Source organism: Xenopus laevis, chromosome 6S (genome assembly GCF_017654675.1).
Source record: "Xenopus laevis strain J_2021 chromosome 6S, Xenopus_laevis_v10.1, whole genome shotgun sequence".
In the NCBI taxonomy this organism is placed as follows: domain Eukaryota; kingdom Metazoa; phylum Chordata; class Amphibia; order Anura; family Pipidae; genus Xenopus; species Xenopus laevis.
The window spans coordinates 88,214,252-88,241,765 of NC_054382.1; the positions used below are offsets into that span (position 1 = coordinate 88,214,252).

A 27,514-nucleotide genomic window follows, 5' to 3' on the forward strand; every position below is an offset into this window, starting at 1 on the left:
GAACCGTTAAGCTTTTGAGAAAGTGGCCGGATGGCTACGAAACGCGTCAAGTGTAATGGTTCTGTACACTATTGGCGAATTCTTAAATTGACTTTTAATGGATGAATAAAGTATTGGATTTTATATATTCTACTCTATGTGGTGCTCCATGCTACACAGATGAATGTTTTCTCTGTAGAAAAGGCGCTTGCGATGGGACATAATTACACTTTACAAGAATATTAGAGGACATTATAAACAAATAGCAGGGAACCTTTTTACCCATAAAGAGGATCACCGTACCAGAGGCCACCCCTTCAGACTAGAAGAAAGAACTTTTCATTTGAAGCAACATAGGGGGTTCTTCACAGTCAGGACAGTAAGGTTGTGGAATGCACTGCCGGGTGATGTTGTGATGCTGATTCTGTTAATGCCTTTAAGAATGGCTTGGATGATTATTTGGACAAACATCATATCAAAGGCTATTGTGATACTAAACTCTATAATTAGTATAGATATGGGTATATATAATTTTTGTGAAGGTAGGGAGGGGTGTGTGTATGGATGCTGGGTTGAACTTTATGGACTTTGTCTTTTTTCAACCCGATTTAACTATGTAACTATGATAGGTCTGTTTTTGTAGTTAATTGTTACTTGAAGTTCCTAAACCTGACTGTTTTGCCAACCTGACTGTCCCTTCTCAACATGTCAGTTAGAATTTCTAATGCTAACGGACTCCTGCTGCATTGATGTTTTGATAGATTTTAAAAAAAGATCTTACTGGTGTCAGTATCTCTTTAAATCGTGTAAGTTTAACAATTGCAGTGGAAAAGTTATTTGAAGGAATTAATAGAGGAAAATGCACTGTGGAGCTGTAGGGCAGAAATTAAAGACCTTTATGAGGAGCTGGAGCCTTACCTACAGCCACTAACACATTTTCATGATACCTTGGGCAGGTCCAGAATGTTCTGTGTCGAGGAATTATATCAAGTTTCCCAGGAAAAGGAATGACTGGAATACTGTAAAAAGAGACTTCTACTCTGTCAGTGGCATCCAGAATGGCTTAGGTTCTATAGATTGCCCTATTAGCAGGTGGCAATATCAAATGGCTTAAAAAAGAAAATAATGGTTGCTATAAAATACCGCACACAATTCCCTGAAAATAAATAAAAAAAAAATCACTTCTTAAGTCAAAAAGTGAACTTTTATTAAATTGATCTAAAAATATAAGAAGATGTCATTTTTTTCCGACCTTTTGTGAATCGCCCTAACATGTTCCCATGAAGGAGAAATCAACAAAACGGCTTACTTTTTATGATGTACCAAGTAGGATTTTGGACAGTGTTGCAGCAGATGGATTCTACTTGGGTTTTACCAAGGCTTTTGATTCAGTGTCACATAAACCTTTGCTTTTTAAACTAAGGTACTTTGTTGTTGATTTGCTATTTCTTCAAAGAGATGTGTCTGAAATATTTTGTGCAGAGAGTAACTGTCAAGGCTACATTGTTTGGACTATGCTTATAAATGATGTGCAGCAGGGTCCTGCCTTGGGTTCATGTTTAATTTATCTGCATTACTGCGTATTAATAACTATTCACAATAATTGACTGTAAACAATTCTGAAATTCTGAAAATATTGATTGACACATTATACGGTCTACTGTATAAATCGCTTTTTATATGCTAATAAATACATTCCAGTTATTCTATACCATTCAAACACATTACAAATAATGACCGGTGAGCTTTTTGGGCCACACCAGCGATTAACTATTACTTAAAAATTAATAACATGTACTTTTTAGTCCTGTTTACATTCTATTTTTGGAGCAGGAAATGTTTAAAATAGAGGGGCATACAAGGCATCAAATGACCCAGACAGAACAGCAGAACAGAGATCCCACACTTTAAAAATGTTGTTTTGGAGAAACCCCAGAAATTTCTGGTTGATGCTGTTTGAGACTTACTGGTACATTATTTAAATGTTTTGGTTAATAGAGCCAAACTATCATTCTGTACGTTTTCTATAACTTGTTTGTCCAATAGATTTGTTTAAGTAAAATTATGTATTTGAGCATGGTCTGTCCCAACATAATAAATGTAAATATAAAGATAGAATAAGGAACCTGAACTTAGTAGCTTCAAAACAAAAAGCATACATTAATGCAGACATACACTACCTGTTTTATACACACATGAGTGTTAGAAAAGAACAAATAAAGATTTACATTAGGCTAGTGAAATTGCATTGTACATGTATGGGACCTGTTATCCAGAATGCTCGGGACCTGGGGTTTTCCGGATAACGGATCTTTTTGTAATATGGAACTTCGTATTTTAAGTCTCCTAGAAAATCATGTAAACATTAAATAAACCCAATAGGCTGGTTTAGCCTCCAATAAAAATAAATTAAATCTTAAAGGGTTTCCAGATAACGGATCCCATACCTATATCTTTATAGGACTATCTATCTATTTATATATATATATATAAATATATAGTGCTATGTGTGTAGCATGAGGCATGGCAGTGCCTTCTGTTTTAAAGTGCGGTTCAGGTGTATGTTAACTTTTAGTACGTTATAGAATATCCTATATACTTCCTCTTCTGCCTCTTTTCTGCTTTAAAGGAAAGGGGGGTCACTGGCCTCAGCAGGCAAACAGGGCTATTGCTCTGTGAGGCTACAATATGAATGTTATTTTCATATTAAGCCCCCTCCTATAAGTGTTACAGTCTCTTACTCAAAACACAGCCTGGTTGTTAAGAAAAACAAGACCCTAGCAACCAGTTTGGTTGAAATACCAGACAGGATAGCTGCTGAATAAAAATTAAATAACTGAAAAGCCACAAAAATGAAAAAAACCAAAAACAATTGCAAATTGTCTGAGAATATCACTTTCTACATAATGCAAAAGTTACTCCAAAGGCGAACTACCCCTTTAAAGGAGAACTAAACCCTCCCTGCTCCCTCCTGCATAATCGATTACCCCTGAAAGTGCCGCTAATTCATTTCTCATGTATAGGTGCAGAGTAAGCGCAGCAGAACTCATGGGTGCCATCTTCCAGCTTTTAGGTATTCTGATCCTCTTCCCTTCTGCAATTTCCGGCACTTTTGGCACATGCACATGTGCTACGAACCAGAAGACTGCTCCAATATGGTGTTCACTTCCCCATGAGCTCCGCATCACTTACTCTGCACCTATAAGTGTGTAATGAATTAGGGGCACTTTCAGGGGCAATCAAGTATGCGGGGGGAAGCATGGAGGGGGGACTATGTAGGGTTATCTGTTGACGTTTTTATTATTGGGGGGGGGTTTCGTTCTCCTTTAAGGAGAAGGACTCTGGCTCCTTTTAATCCTGCTCACCCCTTCCATGATAGTTCATTAGCAACAAATGATAGACTTTTTCACTGGTGCTGCAAAATGACTTTTCAAGCACGTTACTATACAGAGAGCAATGCGGCAACTACAGTATATTTTTATTTCTGGTGGATATGTAACTAATTCTATTGAAGGTTCTCAAAAGGTAATATTAATTATGCAGTAGAAATTAATCTCACACAGGAATAATTGTTTGCATTGCAAGTATTTGTTTTGTTACATTTCCCCATTAGAATTCGGAAACTTGCCAAATCATTTTCCCCAATCTCTGCTTACCAGTCTCAAAACAGCAGTTCCATTGTGTTGAGACAGCATTTGCCTCAGTGCTAGTAGCTAAAACGCTGCCAAATTACTGTAGAAATCTGTACTTATAGTCTTAGAAAAGCATTGCTCACAGCACTGATACAAAAGTTACTAGCATTATTTGCAAATGTTGTACTTCTCAGCGATAAGCTACTCTTATTTAATTACTGATGCTGCTAGGGGTCAGTCCTGATCCTTTTGTACCTGCAATGCCATTTTACATCATCCTAAATATTCGCTAGGATGCTATTTTCCCCAGGTTAGGCAGACACTGGCTTCCATATTGTTTCACCACTACTAATGAGCTATCATCCCTTTACAAGATGCCAGAAGTCATGGGCTAACAGCCTGCCATAGCATTTTATTGACTTGACCTATGGAATGGAATCATAAAGATTCCTCTTCATAGTATGGGACAACACTATTGCCTTCAGAGGGATAAACCACAATACAATGACAACAATTATTTACATGTTCTGAAAATGTAACTTGTAGGGTCCACCCGCAAGTGCAAGTGTTCCAAAATGGACTCAAAGGAGATTTAGATTTATAGATGCAATATGTGTCCAAACGTGCATACACTGCCAATTACCATTGTGTCTATCCTTCCATCAGATGACTGTGCACATCTGCACCTACTCATGCTGGAGAACCCTGGAACTTCAGGGTTTCCAGACATGTGCTCAGGGAATTGGGTGCAAAAACCATAAGCTTCATACGCGACTCACCCCCAACTCTGAAGATGCTAAATGCAACTTGCACCTGAAACAATCACAGGAAGTGCTGTATTCATGGGGGGGGGGCACAGAGGCCTGCGTCAATTTTTCAACATGCAGGGCTTGGAGCAAAGTGCAAAAATATGGCCCCGTCCTGCACCTAATGAATTACTCCTTACAGGCAGGTGTTGATTCCAGGACTGCTTTCTCTCTGTTCACCATGTACCTTGCACCTTAGATCTCATTTAGAAAAACAGATACAACTGCTGTTTTGACGCAAAGGCAAAAGTATAGGGGAGTGTACTGTGTATATACTGTACCTTTGTGTTTAAATAGTCAAAATGTATTTTTGTGTTTTGCACTTGTGCATGTGTAATTAAACCATGGCATGTATTGGGTATATTTGAACGCAGTTTTGCATATTTTATTTTTGCAAATTATTCATACTGACTGAAATATAATACAGTAAGTGTGTGACATTTTATCTCCCAAACCCAGAGCAAACCCCAAGGTCCTGGTCATGGCTCACTGTTCTGCCTATAATAACTGCCCTCCACTACTCAGATGCCGCCAGGTCTTAATGTGAAAGGACCAAGGAGAGAACTCTGGGCAAGCAAGGGAACCGTACGTACAACTGGAATGGAAAATAGGAGCATAATCAAAGGACAGGCCGAGTCAATACCAAGCTGGAGAGACAAGAGCGTAGTCAAGGTCACAGGCCAAGCCAGAATACCAAAACAGGAAGTGTGGTATGAAATAGAGAGGCAGGAGCGTAGTCAAGGTCATAGGCCAAGTCGTAATACAAAAGTGGCGGGTTCAAATCAGGATCCATGTGGTAGAATAGTCAAAATACAGGTAAGAGTCAGGACAGGCAGCAATCAGGACAAGATCAGGGTCAGGCAAGGTCAAACACGGAATAACAAACCAGAATTAGCACCCAGGAACTACCAAAATAGATGCCTACCTTCAAATATTCTAATTTCGCCAGGCACGATGACATCACCTGTGCCGCTTGCTCAATCCCGGAAGCGAGCGGTGCAATCAGCCCTTCAGTATACGCATCCACGTGCATGAGGAGGGACACGGCAGGCTCCCCCGCCATGGGTGCGACTGGCGTCCCCCGTCACCCCCCCCCTAGACCAACAGGGTGAGTTCTCACAGTAAGTCTAAAAATTCATGGTTCTGAACTTTACAAGTCCTTTAAAACAATCTCAATCCATAGAGTAAAGATGTCCTTTTGATACAAATGTAGTGTACCCTTCTCGAGTTAATCAAGTATTTACATAAAGTTAGACTCTCAAGCTAACATCCCTAAGCAGCAACTGCAACTGCAGAGACCTGACTAGACTGGGGGACAGAGAAAGGAGGCAGAGGATGGTCCCTAACTCATGGGAGCAGAGAAACAGGTGTGACACCAAAGAACTACTAACCTGGACAATCCTGAATACAACAAAATCTTGAATCATAAATGAAATGCTAAATGCACTGTAAAATATATCATTTTTTCTTGTCTCTTTGTGTATTAATTGTCCTCTGAGCACATTTTTATGTGCAAAAACATATTTAAAATGTATCGTTTTAAGGGTTTACTAAACTACTAGGGTTACTTGAGGGTTAATGAACTGTATAGGTAATTGTCTCTTATAAGTTCCGTAAGAAGTCTGGCATTTTGTATTTCTACCCAAATTATCTGGGAGATACTGTATAATAATTTTAAGTATGGATATTTGTGAAAAGGAAAAAAAATGTTGTTTGAATTTAAAAAAGGTTGTCTACAAAATATAGGTTGTGGGCCATATTTTGGAATAAACTATGTGTTTGTCCTTAAATTCTCAAGTGGTGCTTCAAACATTCACTATTGTACTGTTATTTTCCCTTATCCAAGTCAAGTCATATGGGGCTTTCAAAATCAGCTGCATTTTAATGGATAAAAGAGAATATGCTTACCTTGTTTCTTTCTATATTTAGTAAAACGGCTTATATTTAGAGCCATATTAAGTATGACAGAAGTGAAATGTTTGTTTCCATGTTTGCCCTCAATAAAGGACTCTAAAGAATGAAAGCACAAATAAATAGCTTGGCTTTTTTGTACAGTCGAAGAAAACAAGCAGGTTGGAAAAGGGTTAAACTGTATCCTAGAAAGCTTTAGGGAAGATGTATTACCATTCCATGGCAAATACTTCAATCACATCGCAGTAATAAAGAAACTAACAATAACATTTTAAACAGAACGAGGGATATTCATGGATTTCCTATTTGCTGAAGCATATGAAATACACAATAGTAAACATGTATACAAGAACAGCCTGATATATTTGGTGGAATGGAACTTCCTTCCTAAGAGCTCCATCCTGCAGGGAATTAATGCTCAGCTACAAGAAACTTGCTGATTTGATTCCTGTCAATATTTTGTAATGAGGATTGAATTTTATGCAGATGTAACTGTCATGGCACTGCTAAGGGGAATCTCTCAGTTCAGGCATTGGTGGAAATGTGATAGAGAATACATAGAATCAGTACTAAATGTCTTGCCAGCTTTTGTCCCATAAGCATTGAAATTTAGGGCTGGTAGAAATATAATGCAAACCCCAGTGATTATTTCAAATGTGTTGTTAACAAATGGAAATGCATTACCTTTACATAGATCCCAGTGGGGAATTAAGCCCCAGATGCACAATGCCAATTATTTAGTGTTGTGTTTTGGGGTATGTTATGTTCTTCTACTAAGCAGCCTTTCTTTTATATAGTATTTACAACACCTTTGACATCAGCGAGTATCATTATTTTACTACCATTATAATGAATACTGTTTACTGGTTTGGCTTAAATAGCTCATTTCATTTCATATTCAGGACAGCAGCTCACTTCATATAGTGATGTGGTGCATAGTAAATCAATCCCTGTTTTGTACAAAGACCTTTTTTGTCTCCTGTAGAAGGTTTTATCTTGTTAGCCTGAGGGATCATTCCCAAGGGATGCTGTTAACTGTTAACAAGTATTTTAAATTGTATAAGAATTGGTGAACACATGTACTGCTGTGTGCATGGCTCTGTTGCTAGAGACAGAAGAATGAAACTGTGATCATTACTTAATGGGGCATTTTTGTTTGCTAGGACAAGATACTGACCAAGACAAAAATAAAGATGGAACATAACCGTATTGACATAAAAATAGTTTTACTAGTCTTCTTATCCAAAGAGAGCTACGTGTTACATTTCTGTGTATTAATACAGTATAGCATTATAACTTTTTTATGGTTATACAGGTATGGGACCTGTTAACCAGAATGCTTGGGACCTGGGGTTTTCTAGATAACAAATCTTTTCATCTTAAATCAAACCCAATAAGCTTGCTTTGCCTCCAAAAAGGTTTAATTACTGTATATCTCAGTTTGGATCAAGTACAAGCTACTGTTTTATTATTACAGAGAAAAAGGAAATCATTTTTCAAAATTTGGATTATTTGGATAAAATAGAGTCTATGGGAGATGGCCTTTTTATAATTTTGCTTTCTGGATAACGGGTTTCTGGATAATGGATCTTGTTGTGTTTTGGTAGCCGAGACTGAGTTGATTATAACAGTGCCTCATTAGCAGGTTCATGCAGCCATTACACATCAACAGTAGCCTCACTCTAACACCCCAAGCTGTATAGAAGTATAGAAAGTGCTGTGCAACTCATGTGCACAGTGAAACCTACAGGCCATTTTATAAACACTACAAATCTCACACATGTATATTAAACTGAAGGAATGTAGACCTAGTTTAAAAATGTTCCTAGGTTGCATATATATGTTTTGAGTATATGGGGTTTATTTATCAAAGAGTGAAGTTAATAGGGAAGTTCCGCCACTAGAGTGAAATTCCGCCACTTTCCATTCATTTCTATGGGATTTTTAAACTTTCACCCATTGATAAATATGCCTTTCAAAATCCCATAGAAATGAATTGAGAGCTGCGGAATTTCACTCTAGTGGCGGAACTTCACTCTTTGATAAATTTACCCCTAAATGTTTTGCTGTTGCTAGGTTAAGTTATTTCCTGCTGGAACATTTTCCTTAAGTATCAATACATTATAAATATATATATATATATATATATATATATATATATATATATATATATATATATATATATATATATATATATATATATATATATATATATATATATATATAAATATATATAATCCAACAAAATGGAGTGGAGATTAACCCTGGTCTGTGACCTAGTCCAAAGGACAAATTATATATCAATCAAAAAAGTCCAGACAACTTGCTTTGTGATCAAGAAAAAACTTTTATCAAGCAAGTATTAAGTACAACGTTTCGAAGCTCCCGCTTCTTTATCAAGCAATAAAGATTACAATGACATCACATCCTTTTAAAGCCATGTGTACAGGCCACACCCATCAAGTGGGATGTGGTTCATCATGTACTACCTAAAGACCAATAAGCATACATTTAACTTGTATATTGCATCAGTATCCATTTAGACAGTGGTAACAGTAGCATGCAAAGATTAAAGTAACATATCGGTCAAAAGTAACAATATGTAACTATGAACAAAAAAGTTATGTGGAATCAGGATGTCATATTCAATTAGTCCCAACAATCCAATAGTAAAGTGTTACAAAAATACCTTTCAATCACATGAAAGCATACAGGTCATACTCCCTGTTAAGACCTTTAGGGGACAGTGTTTGCAATGTATGTATCCAAAATTTTTCTCTTTTCTGGAGTTGTAGGAGTCTATTGCCCCCCCGACGTGGGGGGGGCAATAGACTCCAATACAAGAAATCTGAGGGTTGCCACAGAGTGTCGTGCAGAATGGAAATGGGCTGGTACTGGCAATTTCAATACCTCCTTCCTGATCGTGGATTTGTGCTGACTAATACGATCCCGTATTGGTTGAACTGTCTCCCCAATATACGCAAGCCCACATGGGCACTTGAGCATATAGACCACGTATTCTGTGTCACATGTAAAGTGGCCACGTAACTCGAACTTTCTTCCTGTGTGTGGATGGGTGAAGGCATTAGTGCGTATGACACTTGAACATTGGTTACACCTACCACACGGGTACATGCCATTTGTCAGTGGTGCTAGGACCCTTTGTGTATTAACCCTTTGAGTACCCAGGTCTGCTTTCACAAGCCTATCCCTGAGATTACGTGGTCGTTTATAGGACAGCAATGGAGGTTCCTGAAATTCTGGGATGTCAGGATATGCTGCGCGTAGTAGGGGCCAGTGTTTGTAAATCACGTGATGAATTTTCCTAGTACAGGGATGGTAGGAGTGTACAAATGGTATACGGGAACTTTTTGTCCTATCTGGTAATTTATCCTGTATGATAGACTCACGATCCAGCCCCTGCACACGTGCCACCTCTTGAGTTAACATCTGCCGAGGGTACCCTCTTTGTTTAAATTTTGTGGACATCTCTGTTAGGCGTGTGGAGAGCTGTTCATCCTCCATGACTATGCGTCTAACGCGTAACATCTGCGATCTAGGGAGAGAGGAAATATTAGCCCTTGGATGTGCACTATCAAACCTCAGTAAATTATTGCGGTCGGTGGATTTGACGAACAAATCTGTGTACAAGGATCTGTCCCTGCGATACACAGTAGTATCCAGAAACGTAACTGATTCCTCACTGTGTGTAAGTGTAAACCCAATCGTGGGAATACAGGAGTCTAGATAGGCTTTAAACTCCAATAGGGATCCAACGTCACCCCTCCATACAACCAACAAATCATCGATATATCGCCACCATTTCAGGCAATTTTGTTTGTATAGTGCATGGCCATACACATACGTGTTCTCGAAAAAATTCATAAAAATGTTGGCATAGGTAGGGGCGACGTTGGACCCCATGGCAGTCCCCTGTACCTGGAGGAAAAATCTATCCTGAAATAGGAAATAATTTTTATGCAAAATCAGGTATAGCAATTCCATAAAGAAGTCAATCTGTGCCAGGTCGTAGCTTGATTCCTCCAGGGTCAGTCTAACTGCTGCCATTCCCAAATCGTGGGGTATAGAGGTGTATAAACTGTTGACATCAAATGCTGCTAATAATACCCTGTCATGGCCCAAGTCAAGACCTTGAATACACCGTAAAAAGTGTGAAGTATCCTTGATATATGAAGTTCCTGACGATACAAAGGGGGCTAGTACTTTATCAAGAAAAATTGACAAAGGAGATAATACAGAATTAACCCCTGCTACAATCGGCCGCCCTGGGGGGGATTGGAGATTTTTATGCACCTTGGGCAGGGTATAAAACACAGGTATGCATGGAAATTCCTGCACTAGATACTCTTTCAAACCATCAGTGATAATACCTTTTTTTTAATTTTGGATACATACATTGCAAACACTGTCCCCTAAAGGTCTTAACAGGGAGTATGACCTGTATGCTTTCATGTGATTGAAAGGTATTTTTGTAACACTTTACTATTGGATTGTTGGGACTAATTGAATATGACATCCTGATTCCACATAACTTTTTTGTTCATAGTTACATATTGTTACTTTTGACCGATATGTTACTTTAATCTTTGCATGCTACTGTTACCACTGTCTAAATGGATACTGATGCAATATACAAGTTAAATGTATGCTTATTGGTCTTTAGGTAGTACATGATGAACCACATCCCACTTGATGGGTGTGGCCTGTACACATGGCTTTAAAAGGATGTGATGTCATTGTAATCTTTATTGCTTGATAAAGAAGCGGGAGCTTCGAAACGTTGTACTTAATACTTGCTTGATAAAAGTTTTTTCTTGATCACAAAGCAAGTTGTCTGGACTTTTTTGATTGATATATATATATATATATATATATATATATATATGTGTGTGTGTGCATGTATACAGTATATATATATATATATATATATATATATATATATATATATATATATATATATATATATATATATATATATATATATATATATATGCTGAAGCTGTCACTGTGTTAGGTCCTCATATACTCTATGCACCATTTAATGTTAAATTAAATTTTTAATCTTCCCCATGGGCTGGGAAAGCATCACAGTACCCAACAGCTGTTAAGCAATTTCAGCGCTTCACCAATTTTTCTTATTTGAAGAACTAAATTTAAAAAGTGCAATTTCTGGAGAATTTCCCTGAGCCTTGAAAAGCCAGCAACACAAACATCCATTACAAAAACAATGTCCTGTGTACATACCTTGTGGCTTATGAGCACATCTGCTCATATAGAGTAATATGATGGGGTCTTGTTTGGAAAACATCCCTTTTGAACAACCAATGTCTTTATTCACAAAGGTAATGAGAAAAACTTGTTACATGTGTAATTTTCTGTGCACATTAAGCAGTAAGGATTAAAGTTGCATTGTTTATTGTCCTTATGAGTTCTTCATCATACTATTAGTAGAATAATGTTTTTATTGAAATATTTTTTTAACTAAATAGATTTTGCAAGATTGCATTCTGTATCAGTATACAATGCAATAGTCTGTATTAATGAATGGATAAAGAGGCAATCTGATTAAATAAAGTCTAAAGTCTAAGGTATACAGTTTATACTAAATGCAAAAACTGAGATTAAAAGAAGTAAATTGCTCATTGTACATATGTTTTCTGCTAAACCCTTTTGGTGCACTGTTGGAATAATTAGGGTCAGAGGCACACAGTATGAAGACCATTTGTGTAGTGCCTTTGTTGTAGGATATACAGACAGGATGAAAACATACTGTATGTATTTAGCCTTTTTTGCCTTCTATGCCATTAGCCATATATTGACCTATATAAAGATATAAGGGCACAAGCCGCTATTTATTAAAGGTACTTGCATCCTTCCCGCTTATGTTTCAAATTGAGAGATATTGCATCTATTGGTGCCACCTCTAGACCAGGGTTAGATTCAGGGTTCCCTTAGTGCCCTGAATCAATTGATGGCAGTTGAGCTGTACACACATCACTTGCATGCCAAACATCAGACATGACGCCAGTATACATCTGAAATTAAGCCAGGCTGGCTTTGAAAATATTCTGCACAATTGAGTTAAGAACATTGATCCCTTGCAACCATAATGATGCCAGAATTATAATAAATAACATTACAATTTCAATTGTGCACCTTGCTTACTGTATTTGCTTATGTACATGTGTCTCGTTGCCGTTTGGACAGGTTTGCAAATACATTTTGTCCGAGGCACTTTTCTGCGTCTCCCAATTTATATCTGTGAAAACTCAATACAATTTTAAAAAGGGGTTTATTTGGTTCCATATCAAAGATGATTAACTGCCATGTTGTCAGGACAGACTAAATTAGCAGACCATTTCTGTTCCTCTATGCACTTTTTTTTTTTTTACTTATTTCTTATTTTTCTTCCTTAGTTACCTTATTTCTATTCTATTTAATAATTGGAATAGCACATTTCACACCAGTTAATGTGAAGCATATCATAGTCAAAGAAAAAATATAAATGCAAGACATACATATTGTTTCTTTGACTATGATATGCTTCACATTAAGTGGTGTGAAATGTGCTATTCCAATTATTAAATAGAATAGAAATAAAGTAACTAAGGAAGAAAAATAGGTGGAAAGGAAACAATAGCAAGAAGTATAGTAAAAGAATAGAGTCCTCCATTCTCATAACATAAACTGCATATGATATATCACCCAACATATTTCCATTACTGAAAATTAAGCTGTTTTGCAGCAACATAATTTGACCATGGCATCCATATTTCAACAACATTTTTCATTTTGCCCTATACTCGAGCTAATAGCTGTTCCAATGTATAGATTACATTAATTTTCTTCAAAGTCTGTTGCAAGACTAATGTATGTCTCATGTTAACCAACTTATAGCTCCATTTTGCTGCAGAAATCAAGTGTTTAGCTAACAGTCTGGACTGCTTATTGAGATTTTTTCAGGAGATTATGGAGCAGTTCCCATGGGTTCAGTCTAAGCCACTTTAAGGGGCAGATTTATTAAGGTTGAATTGTAAATTTGAATTTTCAAGTTGGATCTTTGGTCAAAACTCCAAACTTGAATCGAGATTTATCATACCTTGATCCAGGGAACAACTCAAATTCGACTATTTGCCACCTTAAACCTACAGAGTTCATGTAGAAGTCAATGGCAGATGTCGATTGACTCTTTTGAAGATGTTACTAGCCTTCCTGACATTTGAGTTTTGAGTTTATTCCAATTATATTCAAATTTGATGTGAGTTTTCAGGTTGGTAATATTAGATTGTGTTTTAGACGTTCAAATTTTTTCTTAAATAAAATACTATTCGAGTTTCAAGGTCATTCGAGTTCATTCAAGATGAAAAAAACCTCTAACATTCAACCTTTGATAAATCAGCCCCTTGTCAAATAACATTATCATTGTTAAAGTCACAGTCATCGCCAAGCATTGGTATTGAAAATGCCATTGGGCCCATCTAATAAGGGGTATTTTGCTTTGATTTGTATTGTGGGACACTGATTTAGAACACCCTGCCTGCTATAAATAAGACAGTACTGCTGTTGTTTAGCAAAAGGCAATCATTATCCCCACATAAGTATAAGGAAACATGTTTCCCCGCACATGTATAAAAAAAGACAAAGTAAAACATATTTTATTAAAATAGTTATTCAAACCACCTACTACTATTTAATGCATAAATAAAATATTTACATTATTAACATTGTCTAGCCACATACTTTTCCATATGATGTGCATTACAAATTTTCTCTTCAGTTGCTGTTGTCGCCATTAGTGTTGAAATAAGCATGAACCTGATTTACAGCAGTAAAGGTCAAGGAATAATATATGTGTATATATACAGTGTGCATGACACTTCAATGCACTTTTCTTCTAATAGGGTATTATACTGACTGATTGATCTTATTGGAATAGTCTGTGTGGAACCTTTCGTTAATTTCTTTGGGTTTCTTCACTTTTTCGGACCTAATCAAAGCTACTGTCAATTTTTGGCATGTTTGCATTTCAATTATTAATTTCCTTCATGGTAAAACAATGGAAATAATAATCTAAATATAGTCATAGCTGCCATAGAAAATGCCTATACACTACTGAAAATCATTTTGAATATTTCCTTTAATACTTCATAACCAGAATGGTAAACCAAACCAAAGTTCAGCCCCCATATGTTTCTGGGTTTCGTCTTGGTACTGTGTTTTTTTCCCACATGCAGAAAACATACACGCAAGATAATTCTGTGTGTGATAAGGAACTTGTTATTGGCTAGAAGGGATTCTGCCTAATATTAAGCCCTAATATTATGTGATGCATGGGCCTGCATTTGTCCTACACTAGAAATCCACAAACTCCCAATCTAAGGGGAGTGGGAGACATAGGACCAGATTCAATTCTGTTATAAATGATAAGATAAAAAGTTATCTCATCGTTTATCACTTGAAAACTCATGAACAAGAATCAATTAGAGGAGAATTTTTTTTCTCCAAATTCAGTTCCATTTTTCTCATAGATTTCAATTGAGTTTTCACTTGATAAAAAAGTTTTTTTTCGGAATTGAATTGCGTCTCAATTTGAATCTCATCCATGACTTTTCACTTGATAAACCTTTTTCTCTCTGACTTGAATCTGGCCCATAGAGGTAGAGCTGGGCCAACCCGGCCAGGCGCCCTAAGCAACCTGACGGGCCACGTCGCCGGCTCAGTGTGTGCGAAACTGCGCATGGGCAAAACTGTGCTCCAGCGTGCATGCTCAAAGCTTCGCTCCAGCGTGCACATTTACGAGACAGATACACGCGGCAGTCTTGGAGAGACGGGACCGGACGCGGGGTAGGCGACAGAGCAGGTAAGTGCTTGGCGCCCCCCAGCTTTGCACCCTAGGCACGTGCCTACTCTGCCTACCCCTAGTTCCGGCACTGCATAGAGGGCTTTTCATCATAATTCAAATTTGTGTAGATTTTTTTAAACTCACATTTTGAAATAGCATGAATGTATAATTTTCTATTACAAGATCCAAATACAGTATAAAAAGTGTGAACAAATAAAAATATGAAATGAAACTCTAAAAGCTTGAAGTAAAGGAAGATTTTAAAATTTCAAAAGGACAGCTCTTGTGGACTTGCCATCTTAAAGAAGTAGTAAGCTGGCAATTACATTTTTAATCACATTGTGTTATACTAATGAGCCAATAAAGCACTCAATAGAACTTGCTGGGTATGTGACTACCACTCTGTTTGCTCATAGCAATGTTTAATCACATCTATTAGCAAATAAATAAATAGTAAGCTTTATGAACAAAGTTAACAAGAAGCAGGGGAATGCCATTTTGAAAGCAGCATGGGGATATTATCACTTCATAACAACTCCATTCAAGAAATATAGCTTTGGTATTTCTTGATGGTGCGTGGGAGTAAAGAGAAACATGAAGTCATGTTTACTGTGTTTCTGTTTCCGAAACTTAAAATTAGGTGTACAGAACTTCCAAACAGGAAACGTTCCAAGTCTAAGTCGGAACATGTTTTGCAAAATACAAATGGAACAAGAAAATATTCTTTTCCAGCTCATCCTAATTATTTGATGATGTAATGTACTTTTTCACAACAGTGATCCCAGTGTTCTGGTTATTTGCAGTAATCCAATTGCTGCTACACAAAACAGGTCAAATAGTTTTGTGACAAGAGTTACACAGAGGGCAACTTGATTTCTGCTGAAAATGTGACTTCCACAGCATGCATATTATACTAATGAAGACTTTCCTCTCCTTATACTTTGCTGGAGCTTGGTGCATTTTAATCTAGTGGGCTGAATGAAAGGCCTCAATGAAGCCTTATTATATTATGCACAAATGATCCTGTGTTCAGTGTTTACCACCCAATGTACCCAAAATAGCATGCAGCAGAATACTATGAGTTTTGTAAAACTGAATGCATTATGCTGTGTTCCTTTAAAGAAATCACAGTGTGTCAAGCTTTCCCAGGGATTTTATTCTCTCTGAACTAAAAGGATATGTTTTCTTCAGATATTTCAAACTTACGCATTTAAGGGGATCTCAGAGACTGTAAGTACATGACAATTATTTGTGTATTTTGTATATATTTGCTTCTCTACATTGCAAAAATCTATAACACAAGGCAATTTAGTACGCAACTGCTAACATTTGATTTACAGGATTTGAAGAATTTAAAATGTATGTTCTAAGATCAACACAGCTGTATTATAGCTGTAACAAATGACCTTTGTCCATCAGAAAACATGTTTAAATTACTGGGAGAAAAAATGCTGTGAACTTAAAAACAAACAGTAGTTTTTAAAAAATCGATGAAGTAAATTTATTTTTGAATGGAAAACCTGGTTTCTGTTGTACATTTAAAATGTTAAAATGGGATAAAGAGAAATGTATAGATCAGGTACTAGACTGAGAGAAGCAGACATAATTATTTCACCACTAGCAATCTGTCGAACATGAGTGCAATGTGTAAATACCATTTTGCTTATCATATAATTGTTTTAAAAATGATATATATATATATATATATATATATATATATATATATATATATATATATATATATATATATATATATAAAATTATATATGTATATATATAAAATTATATATGTATATATTTCTTTTTTAGGATAGTTCTGTTTTTGTTTATTTATTTATAGTGTAGCATTCCTAAAACAAAGCAGCTTCAAAGTATTCAGTTTGAGTCTCACTCACTTACTGTACAGAGGAGTTAGAGATGGTATTTTACTACACTGAACATACTGTACTCAGATGCTTTAGTTCATAGTTGTTGTTAGATTTTGTTTATGTTTTGGAGGAGGTGTATCAAATTGCATCGCATTTTGGTTGGAGCAAAATATATAAAACTTACTATTTAAGTATAGACACTGTTGGGCCCATTTACTTAGCTCGAGTGAAGGAATAGAAGAACTTCGAATTTCGAATGTTTTTTTTTGGCTACTTCGACCATCGAATTGGCTACTTCGACCTTTGACTAAGACTTCGAATCGAACGATTCGAACTAAAAGTCGTTCGACTATTCGACCATTCAATAATTGAAGTACCGTCTCTTTAAAAAAAACTTCTAACCCCTACTTCGCCACCTAACATCTATCGAGGTGCCATGTTAGCCTATGAGGAAGGTCCCCATAGGCTTTCTAACAATTTTTAGGTTGAAGAAAAATCGTTCGATCGATGGATTAAAATCCTTGCGGTAAATACTTTGACTTCCATATTCGAAGTCGAAGGATTTACATTCGCCAGTCGAATATCGAGGGTTAATTAACCCTCGATATTCGACCCTATGTAAATCTGCCCCTGTATGTTATATCATTAATGAGATAAAATAGTACAGCTATTTAAATTTAATAGGTATTTTGATTTATTTTCAAAAAATCATAAGGATATTAAAGCTCACCTAAAAACCTTAATCTTGTTTTTCAAATAAACTGATTAAATACAAGTTATGTGAAGCCTAGTATATGTGCCCCTATGTGTAAGCTAATAAGATTGTGTGTCTCTCCAGGTGTGTAGTAGCAGCCTTATTTATTTCCATAAAGATATCTGTGTTTTTATATTGATAAGAATGGACACTACCGAGGTTTTGCCAGTTGTTTTTTGAAAGATTGTCTCTGAATAATACTCATGGCTGTAATGGCTGTGAAGTTGCAATTTATACAGTAGATACATTTAAATACCAGCTGGTCTAGTCCAAGCCCAACGTCTCTGCTAAATCATTCATTACCTGTTCTGTATCCCATTTGTTGTAGTTGGCCATTTTTTATTTATGAAAAAACTTAAAAAAGTTAATGATCCTCACATTTGTTTTGCCATCCTTGAATTCTTCCAGAGAGAATCCTCCCCCAGACTCTTCAGAACTAAACTCAAAGTCTAACTCACTCTTGGAGCACTCACATAACACCTTGACTGGGAAATGGCACTTATAATGGTGTGTCACCCGTTGTAAACCTACAGCACTTAATATCCTCCTATTTATGTCTGTAAATTACCCTACCATTTAGATTGTAAGCTCTACTGGGCAGGGATCTTTACTGGGCAGGGCAAGCTTAATATTTAATCTTTATTTTAACTGTACTTTGTATTTATTGTATTTATAATTGTACATTGTATTCATTTTATTTATTGTAATGGCCCCCTGTTTGTTCTTTTGCATTGTATGTATTGCTCTGTTGTACAGTGTTGCATACATAAGTAGCACTATAGAAATACAATTATACATACATACATTTCAGAAATAATATGTTAAATCCAAGAGGATTGGCATTGATTACCAAAGGATATAGAGTATAGCTAGGCCCTATTCTGTATGTAAGTGAGGAGAAAGTGATTTTCAAATATAGAATATGTAAATATTTATTTGAATTATTATTTTTATTTTTTTAAGAAATGAAAACCATTCATTTCTAAAAGCTTTCTTTTTTTTATTCAGCATTTCGGGTCAGGGTTGAAGATATTGCTTAAAATGTATTCATTTATTGAATTCTATAAGCTTGAATCCTGTACACTAAACAAATCTCCTCAGCCCAAACGAAAAAAATTTGAAATTCTCTAACACAATTGTCAAAAACGGATATAACTTTCATTTGATTTAGCATGGAGTCTGCATCAAGAAATTATCAAGACATTTTGAATATAGCACAGTCTATGCTTGGACAGATACTCCAGACAATTATAGGTAGAGATACACTCAGTACAAGATTAGTTTACTTACAACAACTGTTAAAGCATATCTCAACAAATCTAGTATAAGTCAGAGAGGCCTTGCACATATCCCCCCACTATAACATTAATACTGCAATGCTAAATCCTTGTCATTAACACAGTAAGGGGCAGATTTATTCGAATTGTAAATAATCCAAACTCGATTTTAATTTTGAGATTTATCAAACCTTGCTTCTTTAAAAATTTAAATTTTACTATTCTCCACCTGAAACCTGACGAGTTTATCTATAAATCCATGGGAGAGGTCCAGTGACCAATTGAAAGATTTTACTAGCCTTCCTTGCATTCAAGTTTTTTCAGAGAAAACTTCGGTTTGAGTTTCGGGTCGGTAATATTTGTTCGAGTTTTAGATTTTTCAATTTTTTTTAAATGACCCCAACTGAATTTTAAAGTATATTTGAATTCATTAGAATTAAAAAAAATTCACATGAATTTGAAATTCGACCTTTGATACATGTATACAAGGTACAAGAACTGAATCCTGAGTATTTGAAGAATAAGTCACTTTAACAAATTTCCCTGATTTTAAATTTTCTTAATTTTTTCCTGGTCCCCTGAAAAATTTAACAAACAAGGGAAAGTGAAAAATTTAATTGGGGGTTTTACGCAACATTTCCTATGGGCATCAATACTTAGTGGCAGGGCTGGAACTAGGGGTAGGCAGAGTAGGCACGTGCCTAGGGCGCAAAGCTGGGGGGGCGCCAGGCACATACCTGCTCTGTCGCCTACCCCATGTCTGGTCCCCTCACTCCCCATCTTCCTTCACGGTGTTTGGCATTTCTGCGCATGTGCGCACACAGATTTGCGCTTTTGCATATGTGCGCAGGCGTAAACTTGTGCATGCGCACACTCAGCCGGCGACACAGCGAGACAAGTTGCCTAGGGCGCCTGCCCAGTGTGGCCCGGCTCTGCTTAGTGGAGTTCAGAAGCAACACTGAGAGGAACATTTATCAAAGGTTGAGGTGAATTTTCAAATGAAAAAATTAAAATTTCAAGCTATTTTTTGTGTACTTTGACTAGGGAATACTCCAAATTCGATTTGAATTTCAAAAAAAGTAGAAAATTCGAATATCAAAATTTACCATGTAAGGTGTCTTTAAAAATTCGACTTTGACCATTCGCCATCTAAAACCTGCCGAATTGCTGTTGTAGCCTATGAGGGACCTTCTAGAACCCATTTGGAGTCAATTGGTGGACTTTGAACAATCAACTTTTTTTGGGGAAAAACTTTGATCGATTGTGCTATTAATTTGATTCAAACAATTTGAATTAGGCTGAATACGGAACTTTTCTATCGAAAACTGACCTATTAGACCCAAAAAAACTTAATTTCGATTGGTCTTTTTGAATTCTAATTTCAAAGTTTGACCCTTGATAAATATGCCCCTGAGGGTGTTATTTATAAAAGTCTGACAATAAAAAATTATAAAAACCACAATTTTTTCAAAGAAAAAAAGATTCTTTAAACCCCAATGGTGTTAGGAGTCCAAATAAAATGTGCATGTAGAAGTCAATGGCAGATTTCCTGTTAATACTCTGTGCTGGGTTTCATTCAAAAATCCATGGTTTTCAGGAGTCAAATCCAAAAAAGTCACAGGTTTCAGCGACAAATCTGAAAAACTTTTTTGGAAAAATGTATTGATAAATAGCGCGCAGATTTTTTAGGAATAGTTTTCAGAAAGTAGTGAGAACTTTTCAGATTTTGATACATACACCCCTGAGTACGAATAACTATACTAACTGAGCTTTCCTGATACAAATAACATGCTATTTTCAATTTGGAAAAATCTCTTTACACCATATTATACCTATTTTGCTTAAAAAAATATACCACATGTTTTTAAATTAGCCAGCCTTTTGAATTTACATTAGATCATGTCAATTGCTGCAAGAGTAAAAATAACGGCAATTTAAATCTGTTTAAAATTAGCACAAAGATCTTATGTAGAAATTGCATTCCAGTAAGAGAAGGTATGGCTCTCACTTATAGTGATAGACATTGTGGTGGCATGTGAGCTTACTTATTTTGGACAAAGTATGGTACAGTACTTATCTTTGTTTTTATTTTTATGTATATATATATATATATATATATATATATATATATATATATATATATATATATATATATATATATATATTTACATGGGCTGAAGCTGTGCTTCTGTCTGTATGCAAATAATTTTATAGCAATTAGTCAACCAACCTGTTTGGCAGCCTGAGCTCTGATGTGTAACAGCTGGTAAAGACAGCAGCATGGTTTAGACAGGAACAATTGGAAGGTCCTTTTTCTCTTTCCTTTTTCTCTGTAATAAACTCATGGGGGCAGATGTTAATTAACCCTCGATATTCGACTGGGGAATTAAAATCCTTCGACTTAGAATATCGAAGTCGAAGGATTTTGCGCATACTGTAGTTTGATCGAACGATCGAAGGAATAATCGTTTGATCGAACGATTGAAGGAATAATTGTTCGATCGTTCGATCGAAGGATTTTAATCCATCGAACAAAGGATTATCCTTCGACCAAAAAAAGTTAGCCAAGTTTATGGGGACCTTCCCCATAGGCTAACATTGACTTCGGTAGCTTTTAGGTGGCGAACTAGGGGGTCGAAGTTTTTTCTTAAAGAGACAGTACTTCGACTATCGAATGGTCGAATAGTCGAACGATTTTTAGTTCGAATCGTTCAATTCGAAGTCAAAGTCGTGGTCGAAGGTCGAAGTAGCCCATTCGATGGTCGAAGTAGCCAAAAAAAAACTTCGAAATTCGAAGTATTTTTTCTTCTATTCCTTCACTCGAACTTAATGAATGGGCCCCATAATATATGCTGTTTAAGAAACACAAGCACAACTGTATTATTGTAAACAATAGCAAGAAATTTGGATCCTTAATATATTGTAGATCCATAAGCTCCCCCAACACATATCACAGTCCATGTGTTAGAGTGTAATCTGATGTTTTTCACAACATGCAGCATGCACACCAGGAGATCAGGGCAGATTTATCAAGGGTCGAAGTGAATTAGAGGGAATTTTCAAAGTAATTTTTTGGATACTTTGACCATCGAATAGGTAACTATGACTTCGACTTCGAATTCGATTCGAAGTAAAATCGTTCGAATATTCGACCATTCAATAATCAAAGTACTGTCTCTTTAAAAAAACTTTGACTTCAATACTTCGCCAAATTAAACCTGCCGAAGTGCTATGTTAGCCTATGGGGACCTTCTATAGCATTTTTCAGTTTTTTTAAGTCAAAGTTAAAATCGTTCGATCATACGATAAAATCGTTCGAATTGTTCGATTTGAAGGATTTAATCGTTCGATTGAACGATTTTACTTCGCCCGCAGAATACTCAAATTCGATGAAAAAAGTTTAAACTCCATGGTCGAATTTTGAAGTATTTTTTACTTCGAAATTCGACCCTTGATAAATCTGCCCCTAGGAGTAGAAAATTTTGTCAGAGGATACTTAGGTGGGAGAATTACCAAATAATCATTCAAAATGAAATGTGCACAATTAAAGGAGAAGGAAAAGATAAATTAAGTAAGCATTATCAGAAAGTTCTATATAAATACACTAGTAAACCCTCAAAGTAATGTTGCTCTGAGTCCTCAGAAACACCACTTTTCTTTCCTTCTGTTGTGTGCACATGGGCTTCTGTATCAGACTTCATGTTTTCAGCATAAACCTCCAGGACTAGGGCATGAGCATGCTCAGTTTGCTCCTCTGTCCCCCTCCCTTTTTCCCCTCCCTCCTCCCCTCCCTCTTGTAATCTAAACCCAGAGCTATGAGTGAGCAGGGAGAGACTCAGGCAGGAAGTGATGCCACACCAAGCTAATATGGCAGCTGCTATCCTAAACAAACAGAGAGAGCTTCTAGAGCTGTTTACTCAGGTATGGTAAAACATTATGCAGAATACATTTAGGGGGTTATTTATCAAGGTCCGAATTTATCGGAGTATCTCTGAATTTGAAATCCTAGACACTCCAATTCCTGGAATGGACCTTATTTATGAAAAAAAGCCCTAAAAATTGGGTCAGGCAAACTTCGGAGCTTTCCCTGTGGTTTCTGTGCACAAAACTCAGAAATCAACGTAAAAAAATCACAGTTTTAGGATTTTTTTGCACAGAAACCACAAACTCATCGGATATCGGTACGGACATCAGCGCAGACAGTGGGACCTTCCCCATTGACTTATACAGGACCTTGAGAGCTGTTAGATGCTAGGGTTTTGGATTCTGAGTTTTTAGAGCATCATACTTTAATAAATCATGAACAATTTGTCGTTTTTTTTCTCCAAGAACCACAAATTATTCGAGGTTCGGATATTCTGACCTTGATAAATAATCCCCATAGTGTTCTAGCTTGCGCTATTGTGGCTAATCTATTGCTATTACTGCTTGGGTAGCTTTCCTTCTCCTTTAAAGTATTTTTTCCAAATATATAGATCGAGAATATATGATCTACAATATATGATCTGTCTCAGATGATTCACTTTTTCCCACAATGTCACTTCATTATCACACCTAACAAAACTATGATTATTCTATCTCAACACAAATAACGTTTTAATTTCTAGTACAGAATAAAAAACTCCATAATTGGTCATTTTTATTGTCATAGCCAAACAAACAATGCAATAGTTGCAGTACAGATCAGCTTTTCCTTTAGATAATTCAGGCCTGGGTTTTTGGACAGATTATATCCTGCAAGACGTTAGATGGGAAACACAGGACTTCAATCATTTGTGCAAATTTCTAAATTATTACTTATGGCCTACTGACGGTTGGTATATGAAAAATGGCTAAAAATGGTCTGAATGCTAATGCTATTGTCAGAAAAAGAAAAGCAATTGGAGTGCTGGCAAAAATTCATTTTTTTAATTGCGCTGCCTATAGTATAAGGCCAAGGCTTTTAATAATTTTTTGTTGTTGCCAGATTTCCACCCCATAGTCCTCGACCCTAGGTTAGGCTTTCCTGACATCTATTACATGCAAAGTCCTGCTTACACATTGCACAATGTTTGAAAGTTGCACGGAAGAGAATCAGGACTCCAACTGGTTTCAGAGGAATGCTAAAAATTTGCCCTTCCATTATTGTGTACAACAGAGCATTGAAGACGTCAGCAGTGCTGTTATGTTTAAGGTCATTAAGCCATGACTTTATTATTCATTGATTGCATTTGTTTAAAACAAAAAATCTCTTTTGGGGGAATGTAATTAAAGTCGGTAACGGAAACAATATTCTCAATGCGAGTTATGCCTTTGTGCGAACAAATTTGCCTTTGCGAGAATTTAATACAGCTTTTTGAACCTAACTGTTTCATTAAGAAGTTTTATTACATTCACTGCATACTGGCGCAAACTATATAATTTTCAAACCTTCATCCACTGTCAGAAGTGGTCAGTGGCGTAACTAGACCCCTAAATGTAACAGTACATTTGTAGCTTTACAGAACATTTGTTTTTTTAGATGGGGTCAATGACTACCATTTGAAAGCTGGAAAGATGTAGAAGAGGAAGGAAAAAAATTCAAAAACGATAACAAAAGAAATAATGAAAACCAATTGAAAAGTTGCTTTATATAACATACTAAAAGTTAACGTAAAAGTTACATGTAAAAAGGACACGTAAAATTGAGGTTTCACTGTATTATAATGATATAAGGGATAATGTACCCCCTACTGTAAATCATAAGGATATTCAAAGTCACTGAGGGGTTCTGTGACCATATAAAGGCACAAGGCTGCAGGCTGAGTTATACAGGGAACTTTGAGTATCACTCATGTATTATAAGGGATAATGTATCCCCTACTGTAAATTATAAGGATATTCAAAGTCACTGAGGGGTTGTTCTGCAACCATATAAAGACACAAGGCTGCAGGCTGAGTTATACAGGGAACTCTGAGTATCACTCATGTATTATAAGGGATAATGTACCCTCTACTGTAAATGATAAGGATATTAGAAATCACTGAGGGGTTCTGTGACCATGTAAAGACACAAGGCTGCAGGCTGAGTTATACAGGGAACTCTGAGTATCACTCGTGTGTTATATGGGATAATGTACCGCCTACTATAAATGATAAGGATATTAGAAGTCACTGAGGGGTTGTTCTGTGACCATGTAAAGACACAAGGCTGCAGGCTGAGTTATAAGGGGAACTTTGAGTATCACTCATGTATTATAAGGGATAATGTACCCCCTACTGTAAATGATAAGGATATTAGAAATCACTGAGGGGTTCTGTGACCATATAAAGCCACAAGGCAGCAGGCTGAGTTATACAGGGAACTCTGAGTATCACTCATGTATTGTAAGGCATAATGTACCCCCTACTGTAAATGATAAGGATATTAGAAGTCACTGAGGAGTTCTGTGACCATATAAAGGCACAAGGCTGCAGGCTGAGTTATACAGGGAACTTTGAGTATCACTCATGCATTATAAGGGATAATGTACCCCCTACTGTAAATGATAAGGATATTAGAAGTCACTGAGGGGTAGGGGTGTAGCGAACTGTTCTGCTGCGAACTAGTTCGCGCAAACTTCGACCGTTCGTGTCCGCCGAACGTTCGCGAACGTTTGGGAACGTTCGCATTTTGAGTTCGCGTTCGATTCGAATACAAGTCGTTCGACCATTCGACCATTCGAATTCCTTCGACCGCTAAAATCGAACGATTTCCATTCGTTCGAACGATTGTAAGCATTCGATTCAATGAAAAGCATTCGATCGAATGGCTTCGATCGTTCGATTCGAATGAAAATCCTTCGATCGAATGATTAAAATCCTTCGATCGTTCGAATCGAACGATTTTAGCGGGTGTTCGAAGTTCGCAAACTGTCCGCGAACGTTCGCATTTTTTGCCGGTGTTCGCGAACGGCGTTCGCGAACACCAAATCGGCAGTTCGCTACATCCCTACTGAGGGGTTGTTCTGTGACCATACAAAGGCACAAGGCTGCAGGCTGAGTTATATAGGGAACTCTGAGTATCATATCATCTTCAAACCTCCCTCCATAAAAGGCATGTGGATAGGCAGCATTGTCTGTAGTGATGTGACTTTAAATATTTCATTCTCTGTTCCTCCACCGTCCCCCCTCTGTTCCCCACACATAACTCCAGCTCTCTCCTGCTTCAAACCCCACCCCCCACCCCCAGAAAAGCCTGAATCTGTAATCTTCTTTCCCTTTTCTGCACTGCACTTTCCTTTATCATTTAGGACTTAGGAGACGGAGTCTTAGGACTCACAAGTCTCAAATCCCATGTACTGTATGTGCGGTGGGGGAGGGTTAGAACAAGGAGCAATCAGCAGCATGGGACACTAAGAGAACAGACCACCAAATCTGCATTTTCACATACCATTCTGGGGGGGAGTCAAAAAGGCAGGTGAAGCGAGTTGTGCCTCGTAGCCTTAACTCCTCTGTAAATGTTGAAACAGCAGTGTGGGGAGGAGCGCGCACTTTTCCAGGGCAGAGTACGAGCGCCTGCAAGCTACTGTAAAGTACAGGTGCTCGTGCAGACCAATCCTCCGACGCTCTGTGCTGCCGGAAAAAAACCTACAGAGGGAAAAAAAAGCTCCGGTATTCTGTCCAGCATTGCCCGGTACACAGCAGGGCGGCCCGGACCCTGGAGCAGCTGCACCCTTTGCGCCCCTGGTAGTTCCGCCACTGGAAGTGGTCACATAACTGTTTCCAGGTTTGCAAAAGCTATATTAAATTCACACAAAGGCAAATGTGTTCGCACAGAGGCATAATTTTTCGCATTGCGGATCTTTTTTCCTTTACCAACTTTTATTACATTCCCCCAACAACACCTTCAAGCACTTCTTAAAAGTGGGCAATGCACAATTAAAATTTGTAATGTAATAACAGTTTAAGGAAGAATATTACATTGCGAAATGTGAATTTTTATTCTTATTTGTGCAAATTATTTTCCTCTTTGCGACTTTTATTACATTCACCAATTTGTATGAAATATTGGATACATATTCAGTCCTAAAGGGAGGGGAGGTACAGTACTAAACAATTTTATGAAACAAGTTAAAATTAAACATTTAAGATTTACTCATTTGCCTAGATTCATTTACCACTGCCATTGCAGTTATGTCACCCAAGTGCAAGAATTTGGGCCATTTGTCTTGCCTTCTGAAGCAAATGTTTACTTATCTTGTTAGTGCAGATTGTTCAGTGACTAAATATGATATATTAAAGTAATCAAAGCAAAATGTAAACAAAACGCACATACACACACAAACACACAAACACACACACACACACACATACACATGAAGCCAGGAAATTGTTTTAGAATATCACAGGCTGCAGAATACAGGTATGGGATCCGTTATCTGGAAACCTGTTATGCAGAAAGCTCCAAATTACAGAATGGGTGTC

At 36.9% G+C, this 27,514-nt stretch overlaps 1 protein-coding gene across 2 annotated transcripts in view; it reads left to right on the forward strand.

The window, feature by feature from the left end:
- Positions 1-27,514, forward strand: part of cdh19.S (cadherin 19, type 2 S homeolog) — a 151,204-nt gene that overhangs the window by 64,445 nt on the left and 59,245 nt on the right. Inside the window, exon 1 of one of the 2 annotated variants that reach the window (XM_018223617.2) lies at positions 16,063-16,421. The exons of the other annotated variant lie outside the window; for it this stretch is intronic. The gene's annotated coding sequence lies outside the window, so the exon portion shown is untranslated. Of the gene's footprint in view, positions 1-16,062; positions 16,422-27,514 lie in introns of those variants that run through there. 2 annotated transcript variants of the gene reach the window in all.